General features: G+C 36.0%; 1 long non-coding RNA gene across 1 annotated transcript in view; it reads left to right on the top strand.

Moving 5' to 3' along the window:
* The window catches only part of LOC133049968 (uncharacterized), a 66,785-nt gene that overhangs the window by 11,021 nt on the left and 41,846 nt on the right, over window positions 1-13,918 (top strand). The window contains exon 2 of the long non-coding RNA XR_009691504.1: window positions 9,905-9,995. This is a non-coding gene — a long non-coding RNA (uncharacterized LOC133049968). The remainder of the gene's footprint in view (window positions 1-9,904; window positions 9,996-13,918) is intronic.

Raw genomic sequence — 13,918 nt, 5'->3', positions numbered from 1 at the left:
TTAGGACAAACAGTGTGACTTCTCTGCACCTGGGAAAAGTTAATCACTTTATGTTTTATAAAACCTGACATAATCTTTTCAAAGATAGCTTTATTGAATGATTTGTGATGTCTCTTTCATCTCAAAAATTAGATGAAGTTAAGGGAGAAAAGAGGCAATAGCCCATAGAAGCTACTTATTCATAGTATATAATTTATAGCCATGATTTCATTTGCACTGATTTGTTTTGAGATTCAAAATAAACCTGTCCACTCTCAGGTTTCTAATGGTACAAGCAAGATAGTGCAGTCAAATTATTTTAAATGAAGATCAAGAAAATACTCTATTTTTTTAAATGAAATAAACTTTGTGTGCCTTAGAAAAAAAAAACCCTGAACTTGAAGTCCGTTGGACTTGAAGTTAACCCAAAATCCTCTGTAAGAGAATAGGAATCAAAACATCTCAGTTCTGTTGCTGGCTATGCTACCAGCCATTTGTGTGACATTAGAAAACAATGGCATAGCCATTTATACAACGATGGACATGAGTCCAGGTAAGGTATTTCACCATCACTTCTCCTTTTTAGAAGTGAAGTACTTTCTTCAAGTGAAATTCAGTTAGAAACCCCAAATATAGAACAGATGAAATTGTACTCCTCTGGTTGGACTAGAGGTGGGACCTTAGAGCCATAACCTTTCATCTCTGTTACACTTCGTGTTGTGCTCAAGGTGCACTGGGGAAGCCTCAGAACTCCATGAGGCTGAAGCCACTGGAGCAGGTAATCTTTTAGGCTCCTTAGGTTTTGAAATCAGACTGACAATATGTTTTCATTTTTGTTTTTGCTTTCATCTACTGCTAATAAATAAATATAAATAAAATATCCACTAGATGGCAGTAGATCAAATCTTTGTTCTGATCGTTTCAGTTGACAATCTTCAGTCCAGTATTTAAGTACATATTTGGATTACTTACAAAGCTTTCAAAATAACTCCATCTTATCATAGTTTATATTTTGAAATTCTTCTTCAGCCTCTCAATTTATTTTCACTTCATGTCCTATTTTCAGGGCATTGTGGAATTACTGGTTAGTCCAACAGTCTTTATGACTTGCCCTGGCCTTGGGAACTTTAATTGCATAATATTCAAATAAATAAACATACTTGATCATTTAAATTTATTCATAATGCCATGAGCATGGTAGGCTGCATTATTCTGTGTATTAATGTTTCAGGGAGGAGATGATGTCAGGTCATAGTAAGTGATGGGAGTTCCTGATGAGGATAACCAGGCAAGTGAGTTTAGCCCGGGAAGGAAGCTGCTAGATGCTTCCAACATTCAAAGTACTGCAGCCTGATGGAAGAATAGAACAATTACTGCCTCCTGCAGGATTCAGATGGTTTTCCAGGACCCAACGGTTCTGAGATGGTTAGATAGCATCACTGACTCAATGGACATGAATTTGAGCAAACTCCGGGAGATAGGGTAGGACAGGGAAGCCTGGCGTGCTGTAGTCCGTGGGGTCACAAAGAGTCGGACACAACTGAGCACCTGAACAGCAATGACAGCAGTTCTTGTAACTTCATGTCAACACTGAGCCCCCTCAAAGTTGCTACCTGCTCCTTATTTTTGGCCTCATTTATTTAGACTCCTCATGAGAGAAACTGGGTGAATTTGTTGTCATTTTGCATAGTGATAAAGTTGAAAGTTGTCCTAGTGGCCCAGCCCACATCACAAATCTAAACCTAAGTCACTCTAGAAAACCTAACACGCATCATTACAATCCTCCAGCTCAGCTTTAGCTAGCTCACCTTACCCTAGCAAGTCAGACCTGCTAGCCTTTTAAGGAAATTCTCAGCCTCCTAGGTAAGCATTCCTTGTTTTTTTGTGTCTCTTCTATAACTCTATAAAACCTATAAAACTTGCTCTTGCTCCAAATCCCTTAGTAATGGGGCTTTTCTGTTTCTGAGGCAATGTACTTCCCCAATCCATAGCTTGTTTTCCCTTGAATAAAGGACATTAAGTTTCTTACTTCATTCTTTTTATTTTGTCATCTTACAATAGAGCACCCCTTATAAGCAGTCTTTAAGCTTCCTTAAGTCCGGTTGGATTACACCAAGGACAGTTTTGTCCGTAAAATGGTCAAGGTAAAAGATGAAAGTTTTGGCCTATTTTCTAGGTGAAATTAGTAATAGCCCCCTATTTTATTCTCAGGATGGTTCCAATTAGGATGATACATTTCATTATTACCTGTATACATTGTCTTCTTTGCCTTGACCTAGTTCCTGCTCTTCAGGCCAGGGTAATGTGGCCAAGACTTGGATAATGTGAAAAGCATTGCCTGAAGCTACTTACTTAGGAAGCAGTTGTGGGCCACAGGCATTTTAAGTTATATGGACTCCCAACTGTGAAGTCCTTAGAATAAAGGAAAAGAATTTAAAGAAGCAATTTAACTTTAAATTCAGGTTTCTACTTCATTAGTTCAATTTTATCTGCAAGATACAGTCTTTTCTAATGCATTATGGAAACTAGAATATGATTTTCATCAATAAGGAAAATTATAAAGCTAGCAAAGAATTTAAGTGGTTTGCCTGTATTACCTTATAAATACCAGAGAAAATTCTAAATTAGAGCCTTAAAGATGGTGAATTCACCATCTCTTCTGCATAAATAGTAGATTAAGTCTTTTAATTATTACTCAATACTAATTCATATCACCACTGAATGTATGAGAAGCAGTTATCTTTCCATCTAAGTCATTACCCAAAATTCTCTAATAATCATATCTTTAGATCTTTAAATACTTTCCCTTCACATTGGTCCTCTGTCATTTTAATTGAATGGACTTAATGTAGCAAATCATACATTGCAAAATCTATTTTTTGCCCTCAGAACAGTTTTATCATGAACAAACACTAAGGGACTGTTTGAAATGTTTCACCCAAATAGATTGAGGGACATTCTTTTTCAAAATGTAGAGAGTCATTTTTTCCCCCTGGGATGATCTTTTTGTTTCTTTCCATATAGAACATAGAAAGATAGATTAAATAACTAGAGACATGTTGTTTAGAATTACTTCAGGAATCCTTGTTTTCTAGCTATCAGAGATGGCTCCTAAAGACATTTGTGCACAGCTTTTTCTCTGAAAATTATTTATTTCATTTGTGGTATTTTGGACATCATCATACAAAGTTGAAGGGCAGTGAATATAACATTCTCGCAAATGTTGCTGTATTACTTTTAGTAGATACAGTATAGAAATAGCTACTTGTTTAGTGTAAAATCTCCTATGTCTTTCTGAAAGATTCACTTCTCTTCACTAGAAAATCCTGTTTCTTTTTCCTCTTTTTGAGTACAAAGAAAGACTAGGTTCCCTAACCCCTTAGAAGTTAGGTGGCACAATGTGACTAGTTCTGGCCAACGAAATGTGATCAGAAGTCATCAATCACTTCTGAAAGATCTCTGCGGAGTCACATGCCCCCTCTCCTTGTTCTTCCCATCACCGTGGCAGTGGGAACATGTACTGAGATAGCAGAGCCCCAGGGTAGAAACAGCCTGGATTTCCAAGACTGATTTCAAAAGAGCTAAGTGAAGTGAAGTTGCAGCGAAAGATGCTCAGTTATGTCTGACTCTTTGCAACCCCATGGACTGTATGTATTCTCCAGGCCAGAATACTGGAGTGGGTAGCCTTTCCCTTCTCCAGGGGATCTTCCCAACCCAGGGATAGAACTGCATTGCAGGCATATTCTTCACCAGCTGAGCCACAAAGGAAGCCCTCAAAGGAGCTAAGTGGAAGTGAAATAGAGTGAAGTAAAATATTCTAAATACTAACTAAAAAAAATAATTCTATGTCATAATTTCAGATTTGTTATCATAGTGCAACCTGAACTTTTTTGACTAACACAGGCATTGTATGAAGTTTAGTTTTGCAGTTTAATTTTTTTTTTTAACTTGGTTAGTCCTTGCCATAACTGAGATTCTTTCAAGCAAGTATTAAGACAGGTCATTATTTCAAAGCAATAAAAACATGAAATTAGACTCTTCTGTAAACAATTTTAATTTAACTGAAGTACAGAAAGTTTCCCAGAACCTGTAGGATTATTTTACCCACAATATATAATCTGTAAGAAGAATTCTTAAAAGAAAGGAAGGAAAAGTCTATAATATCCCATAGTTTGTGGTTTAAAAGATCAATTTGTAACAGTATAAATAAATTATGATTATATAATTAATGAATAAATTATAATTTGGGGTTTTATTTTTAAAATAGTGTGAAACTAGCAAAATGTTTCTAAGATACATAAACTGTTTTAGCAAAAGAACATATAAGGGTTCACCTCATAGATATGCAGCTGTGTCCTGCTTTGCTTGGGATGGTCACAGTTTATGTGCATTGTCTGGTAATTCATAATACTGTCCTCTTCATTCAAGGATAGTGCTAAATTAGATGATACATTGTATTGTATGTTTATGGGGCCAGACTCTACAGTGATAGTTTGGAAAACATGTATGTGGTACAGCTAAGTGTTTTTCTTTCTTAGTTCTGTGGAATATATCACTGCATGGAAGTAACATTATATGGGTTTATTAGATGTCCAGACTAGCCCACAAAAGGTTTTTAAATTCATAACTGAGTTAAACCATAGTGATTAGTAAATGTAAAATAAAATGTTTTAGGTTTTTGTGGATTGGTTCAGGTTTCTAATCATTGTGTATATAAAACACTTCATTAAGTGAAAAATGTGGTCTAGTTTCCAATAACTAACTTACCAAGGAGTTTATAATATAGATATTTTTTCATTTGGGCATAAACAGTGGATTTTATATGCAGCTTTAATTATTAGTAGTAATAATATTTTATTTTTATTGTGGAAAAATTTGAAGATACTGAAAGTAAGTAATGGTCTATTAAACTACCATGCTGCTATTACCCCAGTCCAAATAACCACCAGTTAATGGCCAGTTCTCTCCTATCCCTACTCCCATCTAACTTCTTCCTCCTATATTATTTTGAAGTAAATCCAGGCATCCTATCATTTTATCTTACAAATTTCAACATTTATCTCCAAATGATAAGTACTCTTTAATAAATATAACATTTATCATTTTCATATAATAGTATATGTTTGAGAAATGTTTGTCAGAATAGGTTTAGGTTGAAGAGTAACATGTCACTATTTAGTTACATTAAATTGATACTATCTCTTGGACTAACATTCTCCCCATTTCACCTTTATCAGAACAAATTACTTTTAAGCATTCTAAAAGTAAACTCTAAATTTCCCTTTAGACAATTTAGAAGTGTACGTACACACTCCAATCCAGAGATCAAGGAGCTGTGAAGATGTGTTCTGCAGCTGTCTCCCTTTGAAGTTCTCTGTTCTGACACTTCAGATAACAGTATAACTCAGGTTTCCAGAGAACTGATCAGTCTACCCTTCAAAGAAGAGGTGAATACCTTAGCTTGACAGGTTAACTTCAAGAAAGGTAATCCTAATAAATAGAACTTACAGAGTAAATGTTAAAAGGACTGAAAAATACCTTTTACTGGCCTATTTACAGAGACTAGGGAGCAGCAGCATATTATAAACAAATCTTATTTTCTTTGTGCTAAAATCCTCCCAGCATAATCTTTTAATGTACTTTGCAGGATTTGTAGGAAAGGAAAATTATTGCCTTTCTGTTTCATATTTCAGAATGTCGTTAAGCCATATCTCTGATTTGTTTAAAAAGAGAAAGCCAAAACAAGTTTTTTTCCTTTACCAAATATGTAATTTGAAGAAGAAAGAAGGGAATTTATTTGGTATAGATTGTATTTTTATTTTTATTTTTTTTAGATTGTATTTTTAGAGAAATTTGGCTGGCTGCAACAGATTATTTATATATTGTACCAATTTCCTTGTCTCATATATATGCTTTTGTTTAGATGTAAATGATATAAAATGATTAGAAGATAGAAGTTGTGTTGCTTATTTGGGGAGTTGGAAACAGGGTTCATCTTAATTGGATTACTAGTTTTCCTTTTTTCCTCTTGTGTATCAGTGGCATGTGGACAGCATTTAACTGAAAGCATTTGATGTAGATTCCAGTGCAGATGTAAGCAGCATATTAAAGGGAATAGTCCTGTTTCTACTATTTATTAGCCATGTAACCAAGGTCAGACCTTGATTTCCTAGTCATATAATGATAGTAATAACATTTTTAAATCTATAAAAGTATTTTATGTATTAAATAGGAGAGATTTTTTTAAGCAAGTCTATTTTTGTATTTATGTATAAAGTAATACTAAAATTTTAAGGGTACAGTTTATTGTGTTGATAAACGCATATCCACTGTGCCACATTGGAAGCCCACATACATTCATGTCACAAACCTCATAATCATGATAGAGAACATTTCCTTCACCTACAAAAGTTTTCTCATGGCCCCGCATAGTCAGTCCCCTTCACTAACCTTCAGCTTCTGTCGACCACTGATTTGCCTTCTGTCCTTCCAGGTTTGCGTTTTCTGAAACTCCATGTAAATGGAATCGTGTGGAATCATGTGGTGTGCAGTCATTCATGTCTGGCCTTTTTCACTCAGTGCAATGCTTTTGTTATACACTTTGTTAAGGGTGTCAATAGTCCTTTCTCATTTACTGCTAAATAGTATTCTGTATTAAATGAATATACCTCTACTTGATAGACATTTGGATTGTTTCCAGTTTTGGATATTTAGGAATAAAACTTCTATGAGTAGTCACCTACAGATCTTTATGTGGACCTAGATTTTATTTGCTATAGATAAATGCACAAAAATGAATTGCTGGGTTGTATGGTTCAGTTCAGTCAGTTCAGTTCAGTCACTCAGTCATGTCCAACTCTTTGCGACCCCATGAATCGCAGCACGCCAGGCCTCCCTGTCCATCACCAACTCCCGGAGTTTACTCAAACCCATCTCCATCAAGTCGGCGATGCCATCCAGACATCTCATCCTCTGTCACCCCCTTCTCCTCATGCCCCCAATCCCTCCCAGCATCAGGGTCTTTTCCAATGAGTCAACTCTTCGCATGAGGTGGCCAAAGTACAGGAGTTTCAGCTTCAGCATCAGTCCTTCCAATGAACTGATCTCCTTTAGGATGAACTGGTTGGATCTCCTTGCAGTCCAAGGGACTCTCAAGAGTCTTCTCCAACACCACAGTTCAAAAGCATCAATTTTTCAGTGCTCAGCTTTCTTCATAGTGCAATTCTCACATCCATACATGACCACTGGAAAAACCATAGCCTTGACCAATATGGTAAGTCCATATAAATCTTGCATGCTAGGCTTCAGCATTACGTGAACCAAGAACTTCCAGATATCCAAGCTGAGTTTAGAAAAGGCAGAGGACCCAGAGTCAAATTGCCAACATTCACTGGATCATAGAGAAAGAAAGGGAATTCCAGAAAAGCATCTACCTCTGTTTCATCGACTACACTAAAACCTTTGACTGTGTGACCATGACACACGGTGAAAAGCTCTTAAAGTGACGGGAGTAGCCAGACCATCTTTCCTGTCTCCTGAGAACCCTGTATGCAGGTCAGAGAGCAACAGTTAGAACCCTGTATGGAACAACTGACTGGTTCCAGATTGAGAAAGGAATATGACAAGGCTTTCTGCTGTCAGCCTGTTTACTTAACCTATATGCTGAGCACATCATGAGAAATGCTGGGATGGATGAGTTACAAGCTGGAATCAAGATAGGCAGGAGAAACATCAACAACCTGAGATATGTGGATGATACCATTCTAATGGCAGAAAGAGAAGAGAAACTAAAGAGCCTCTTGATGGGGGTGAAGGAGGAGAGTGAAAGAGCCGGCTAAAGACTAAATGTTAAAAAAACTAAAGCTCATATATAAAAAGATCAATTTTTCAATCATATATAAAAAAGATCAATATAAAAAAAAACTAAGATCATGGCATCTGATCCCATCACTGCATGGCATATAGAAGCAGAAAAGGTGGAAGTAGTGACAGAGTTCTTCTTGGGCTCTGAAGTCAGTGCAGATGGTGACTGTAGCCATGAAATCAGAAAACATTTGCTTCTTGGCAGGAAAGTGATGACAAACCTAGACAGTGTGTTGAAAAGCAGAGACATTACTCTGCTGACAATAATCTGTATAGTCAAGGCTATGGTCTTCCCGAGGTGACTTACAGTTGTGAGAGCTGGACTGTAAAGAAGCCAGAATGCCAAAGAAGTGATACCTTCAAACTGTGAAGTCCCTTGAACAGCACGGAGGCCAAACAGTCATCTTAAGGGAAATCAACCTTGAACACTCAGTGGAAGGACTGATGCTGAAGCTGAAGCTCCAGTATTTTGGTCACCTGTTGCAACCAGCCGACTCATTGAAAAAGTCCTAATTCTGGGAAAGATTGAGGGCAGAAGGAGAAGAGGGTGCCAGAGGATGAGATGGCTGGACGACATCACTAATGCCATGAACATGAACTTGGGCAAATTTCGGAGATTGTGAGGAACAGGGAGGCCTGGTGTGCTGCAGTCCATGGGGTCACAAAGAGTTGTACACGACTGTGCTACTGAACAATAAACAACGTGGTAAGTCCATGATTAACTTTTGAAGTAACTCAAAAGCATTTCTTCTTTAAAGTGGTTATACCATTGGCAATCCTTCCAGTAATGAATACATCCATTACTCAAATTCTCACTTACCCTTGGTATTGTCAGTCATTTTTAAAATTTTAGCCTTTCAAGTGTTGTGTAGTGCTGTATCATCATAGTTTTAATTGCGTTACACCAAAGGACTAATATTTTTTAGCATATTTCCTTGTGTTTTTTGTCCATTTATCTTATTTTGTCATGTGCCTGTTAAAATCTGTTGCCCATTTTTTATTACATCTTTTTTTTTCTATTGTAATTCAAGAGTTCTTTAAATATACATGGTATAAATCCTTTATCATGTATGTTTGCAAATGTTGCTTTGAATTTGAGGTCTGTCTTTTATTTCCTTTAAGTGTTTTTTGTAGAATGAAAGATTTCCATGTAGATGAAGTCCAATTAAACAACTTGTATTATAGTTTGTAGTTTTTTGCATTGTGAAGATTCTTTGCCTAACCCAGTATCAGACTTCTGGTGGCTCAATGGTAAAGGATCCTCTTGCCAAAGCAGGAGACATAGGAGATATAGTTTCAATCCCTGGGACAGAAAAAGCCCCTGGAGTAGGAAATGAAAACCTGCTCCATTATTCTTGCTTGGGATATCCCATGGGCAGAGGGGCCTGGTAGGCTTCTGTCCATGGGGTTGTAAAGAGTCAGACATGGCTGAGCACACATACACACGCACACATACTTCAACATGAATCTCCAGAGTATAGAACTAGAAGTAGGCTATACGGTCATCTTTACCTTTATTAGCTGTTGTCAGAATACCATCCAAAGTGTTCGCACAATTCTATGCTCTCAACAGTGGCATATAAATCTCTCTTTTCCCTCACAGCCTTACCAATAAACAGAGAAATATTTGTATTTTGGCCAAATTTTGATGTGTTTGAAAAGTTAACATATTGTTTAATTACTCTTTTTTGATTGATAGTGAAAGAAAGCATATTTTTATAAAATTTTCTTTGGCACATTGTCTGTTTACAACTTGTTCAAGTGCTTGCTAATATTTTGAGGTTTTGTGTCTATGTTCAAAAAGCTTATTGATCTGTTCTATTTACATTTATATGTTCACTTATATAAAATTGTCTTTGGTTTTCATATCAGATAATTTTGGCATCATAAAATGAGTTAGAAAGTCTTCTCAACTCCTCTATTTCCTGGAAATTTTACACAAAACTGGTACTACATCTTCTTTAAATAAGAATTTATTGGGAGAATTTACCAGTGATGTCATCTAGGCATGGAACTTTCTTTGTGATAAGAATTTTAATTGTGACTTCAATTTCTTTAACAGCTATAAGGCTATCCAGTTACCTATTCCTTGTTGAGGAAGCTTTGGTTGTTCAAATTTTTCAAGGAATTATTCCATTTCATCCAAGATGTCCGTAAGTGTCTCAATAAATTCTTGTTCTTCAACTTTGTGGGTTAAGTAATTATTGAGAACTTTTTTATCTTCACTATTGGTTTTATCTTTTTATTTTTTTATTGGTTCTCCTAGGGTTTATCATATGTATCTTTAGTTTACAACAACACACTTTCAAATAACATTATATTGTATACCAGTTTATGTGCATAGTTAGAAACTTGTAACAATACACTTCTATTCCTCAACTTTATACTTTGTGCTACTTGTGCTACTTGTGTTGAACATGTGTTATAAACACATTTTTCCATGCGTTATAAACAACACAATGGACTTTTAAAAGAATTGAATTGCTTTTTATAGTAACTAAAATTAATTAAAATATAAAGTGTATTTACCCACTTGATGGCCAAGTCCAGTGCTCTTTATTCCTTTTGCTGTTGCGGATTTTGTGACATGATTTTCTGTCTCTCTAAAAATCATTCTATGGCATTTCTTGTAGTGTAGTTAACCGATAATTCACTTCCTTGGTGGTTGTTTCATTGAAAAAGTCTTAATTTTATGTCAGTTTTGAAGGTATCTTTCCTGGGTAATGAATTGCGGATTAACAATTTATTTTTCTCATTCAGTGCTTTAAATATTTCTGTACATTGTGTTTAAGTAATGTTGGGGGAGAAATATATAATTCCTAGGGCTTCCTGGTAGCTCAGTTGGAAGATCCCCTGGAGAAGTGATAGGCTACCCACTCCAGTATTCTTGGGCTTCCCTTGTGGCTCAGCTGGTAGAGAATCTGCCCCCAATGCGGGAGACCTGGGTTCGATCCCTAGGTTGGGGAGATCCCCTAGAGAAGGGAAAGCAACCTACTCCAGTATTCTGGCTTAGAGCATTCCATGGACTATACATTCCATGGGATCCCAAAGTGTTGGACACAGCTGAGCGACTTTCACTTCACTTCACTTTATCTTTGTTCCTCAGTGTGTAAAGTCGCTGATTTTAAGATTTTCATTTTATCAGTGATTTTTAGCAATTTGATTTGGTTATACTGATTTTATTTGTAATCTGTATTCACTTTTATTCTTCTTGGGATTTGTTGAGCTTTTTGAATCTGTAGCTTGATAAATATGATCAAATTCAGAAAAGTTTTGGCCTTTATTTCTTCAACAAATGTTGTCTATTCCCTCTATCTTTTATCCTTCTGAACTCCAATTAAATGTAAGACAGAAAATATATTTTCTTAGAGGTCGCTTCTCTGTTCATTTATTTATTTTTTAGTCTTTTTCCTCTCTCTGTTTCATTTTGTATGGTTTCTATTACTATGTCCTCAATTTCATCGTTTTTTCCCCCGCTCTCTTCTGCAATGTATAATCTGCTGTTAATCACACCAGTTTATTTTTATTTCAGATGTAGTATTTTGCATCTCTAGATTCCCATTCATGTGTTTTTTTATATCTTCCAGTTTTGTTATTATAAGTCATATTTTCTTTATTCTTGACCATATGGAATACAGTTGACCCTTGGACATCATGTGTTTTAATTGTGCAGATCAACTTGTACACAGATTTGTTTTTCATAAATGCATACTACAGTACTACCTGATTTGTGGTTGATTCAATCCACAGATAGGAAACCACAGATACAGAGGGCTGTCTGTAAAGTTATGAGAGGATTTTCAACCCTACTGGTGGGTTGATGTCCCTATCTTCTGCATTGGTCAGGGGTCAGCTATATATTTCTATTATATTTTGTCCTACCTCCTTTCGAAGATGATGGGCTGCTTTTCTGGGCACCTGATGTCTTCTGCTAGCAATCAGAAGTTGTTTTGTGGAGTTTGCTCAGCGTTCAAATGTTCTTTCAATGAATTTGTAGGGGAGAAAGTGGTTTCCCCGTCCTATTCCTCCGCCATCTTAGCTCCTCCTCTCAGCTATATATATTTCTAAAGCTATTATGAAATACCTTTTAATCATTCCCAAATCCTTGTTACTTATGATCTGTTTCTATTCTTTTCATAGGCATAGTTTTCTGCTTTTTTACATGGTTGGCGATTTTTTTTTGGGGGTGTTGTATTAGTCTACTCAGACTTCCATAATAAATGTCATAGACTGAGAGGCTTAAACAGTAGAAATTATTTTCTCATAGTTCTGGAAACTGAAAGTCCTGCTTCAAGATCCAGCAAGGTTCTTGTGATGAGACTCTCTTCCTAGCTTGCAGACAACCATCTTTTTCCTGTTTGTTCTTCACATGATGTCTTTGTGCGTAGACAGAGAGAGTGCTTTTGTGTCTCTTCCTTTCAAAGGGCATTGATCCTGTTGCATCAAGGTCCCACTTTCATGACTTCATTTAATCATAATTATCTCCATAAAGACCCCATCACCCAAATATACTTTGGGTGTTGGAACTTCAACAAATGAATTTTGAGAGGACTCAATTCAGTGCATAGCATTTGTTAAATGTTGTTCTTTTTATGTTGTTTGTGACTTAATTTTTGTTGTAGTTCTTTAAAGACTGTAAATTTTTATTTTTCATAGAATTAAGTTTTACTTAGAAGCAATTGAACCCTCTCTGCTTTTAAGGTGTGTTATATACTTTATTTCTGGATCAATATGTGTCACCACTAAAGTGACATTATTCTGAGGATTCTACCTGGTTCATGTGTATTTTAAGGAATTTTCACCTTGACTGTGGGAGCATAATTTATTTCCAGTCCTCTATGGGCTCTAAAAATTGTTCTGCCTGATCCTTTGTTAGTGGTACTTTTTCCAGCCTCTCGTAGTTTCCCCTCCTACATGCATAAGTAAGTACTTAGCCAAAGACTTAAGGGAATTCCCTCTACACAGCTCCAGATCTCTGTATGTAACTCCATCTACAAATTCTAGTCTCTGTGATCCCTTCAGTTTCAATTCTGGGCTCTATTTGAATCTACATTCTTTACTCCATGGCCTGGGAACCACCTCCAAGCAGTAAGCCGCAAGAACCTTAGATCTCACTTTGAATGTTTCCCTTTTTTCATGTGTCACACTCACATTACTGGTTGTTCAACACATGAAAATCATTGTACTATGTATTTTTTCTGGCTTTCTAGTTGTTTAATTTGGGATGGCAAATTAAGTTCTTTTTACCTTGGGCAGAAACAAAAGTCCTACAAAGTGTTTTTAAACTGTAGATTTTTGGACTACTATCCATATTATACTTTGAAAACAATGCCTTGTAATTGGTACAACCTCATAACCAGGGTTTCTGTTACTATATCTTTCCCTCCAATCTGTTTCTATGTGTCTGTAAAAATGATTTTTCTAAAGTACAATAAGGCCATGCCTCTCCTCTGCTTAAAATCTTTCAACAATTTCATCATTTTGCAATATATACAAATATTGAAGCATTACATGATACACCTGAAACTAGCATATTGATATGTCAATGATACCTTAATTAATTAGCTAGGTAATTATTTAAAACTGGTTTTTCTTTTTTTGTTGGTTGTTTATAAGAATACTGTCAGTAATGACAGCTATAATCTAAGAACCATGCATCTCCCTACTTCCTGGACCACATAAGCCTAAGATTCTTATATGATCTTATATGATTGAAGGAGTTTGGGGAAAGCTTTAAAAGTGGATTAATATTGAACTTGCCGCCAACAGCTATTGTGGTTGATCTGGATTTAACTTTATTACATTTTTTGCTGATATCATAGAAAAATTCATACCTGGTAAACCTCCCTGAATAATTTTTAATGGCAAATATATTTTTTACCTTCTTCCCAATAGCAGATTCTTGATAAATAATAATTAAATGAACAAATGGCATGTTCTATTTTAATAATAATAGAAGTGACGATGACACTGTGTGCTGTGTGCAAAGTTGCTTTAGTCATGCCCAACTCTGTGTGATCCTATGAACTGCAGTCTGACAGGCTCTTCTATCCATGGGATTGGATTCTCCAGGCAA

Source organism: Dama dama, chromosome 31, assembly GCF_033118175.1.
Source record: "Dama dama isolate Ldn47 chromosome 31, ASM3311817v1, whole genome shotgun sequence".
NCBI classification, from domain to species: domain Eukaryota; kingdom Metazoa; phylum Chordata; class Mammalia; order Artiodactyla; family Cervidae; genus Dama; species Dama dama.
The sequence above is the reverse complement of the archived record's forward strand: the minus strand, read 5'-3'. Positions and strand labels throughout refer to the sequence as shown.